Source organism: Talpa occidentalis, unplaced genomic scaffold, assembly GCF_014898055.3.
Source record: "Talpa occidentalis isolate TD23 unplaced genomic scaffold, MPIMG_talOcc4v2.1 talOcc4.3, whole genome shotgun sequence".
In the NCBI taxonomy this organism is placed as follows: Eukaryota; Metazoa; Chordata; class Mammalia; order Eulipotyphla; family Talpidae; genus Talpa; species Talpa occidentalis.
The window spans coordinates 89,634,980-89,635,992 of NW_023603184.1; the positions used below are offsets into that span (position 1 = coordinate 89,634,980).

General features: G+C 33.4%; 1 non-coding gene across 1 annotated transcript; it reads left to right on the forward strand.

The window, feature by feature from the left end:
* Positions 1–302: 302 nt before the first annotated feature.
* On the forward strand, positions 303–404 carry LOC119256391 (U6 spliceosomal RNA). The gene has a single exon (XR_005127731.1). It is a non-coding gene; the product is annotated as a U6 spliceosomal RNA (small nuclear RNA).
* Positions 405–1,013: the final 609 nt, after the last annotated feature.

A 1,013-nucleotide genomic window follows, 5' to 3' on the forward strand; every position in this document is an offset into this window, starting at 1 on the left:
CCTCTTCCACCTTTCTATATACTGTCTAGGGCCAAGACCAAAGAGAGTCATTGAGCCACCCAGAAAATATCTTTCTTCTCCACAGTTCTAAACAGTCATTTTACCCTGCTACTTGGATAAGAATCTTTCTAACATCATAACTAATAGTCTCAATATATTATAATTTATAATAAGACACTAAGGTCTCCAAGTTGTGCTCCTGCTATGTAAAGAAAAACTTTTGAAACTTTGAATACCATTTTCTTTCTCAACAAAGTTTAGTTTTCAATACCCTTGTCTCCCTAATTTAAAATCTTATCAGAGTGCTTGCTTCGGCAGCACATATACTAAAATTGGAACGATACAGATTAGCATGGCCCCTGCGCAAGGATGACACGCAAATTCGTGCCGTGTTCCATATTTTATTTACAATAGCTAAGCTATGGAAGCAACCAAAATGCCCAAAAATAGATGACTGGATCAAGAAGATGTGGTAACTATACACAATGGAATATTACTCAGCAATCAAAAAAGATAAACACAGGCAGTTTGCAGCAAAATGGATGGAGCTAAAAGGGATCATGCTCAGTGAAATAAGTCAGAAAGAAAAAGAAAAATACTGGATGGTCTTACACATACCAGGAATTTAGAAAACCTAAATAAGATACCAGGAAAAAGACTAATCAATACAAAGTAAAAATCAAAATCAACAAGCAACTATAAACTAGAGACACACTATGGGGGAGGAGGGGTGGAGAAAGAAAGAACGAGTGTCAAAGTAAGGTGGGGGGTGCAATTGTATGGGGAATATAACCAAAATGAAAATGCATACATTGCACAAAGATGAAAAAAGATGTAAGAATTATATAAAATAAAATATTTAAATAAAAAAATTTTAAAAAATAAAAAAAGAAAGGAAAAAAATAAATAATAAAATCTTATCAGAAACTTTAGCCTAAATAATAATATCTTTGTTTTCTTTGAGTGTTTCTTGGGCTTTAGGGATAGTGGAGTCACAAAGCTAAAAGACTGAT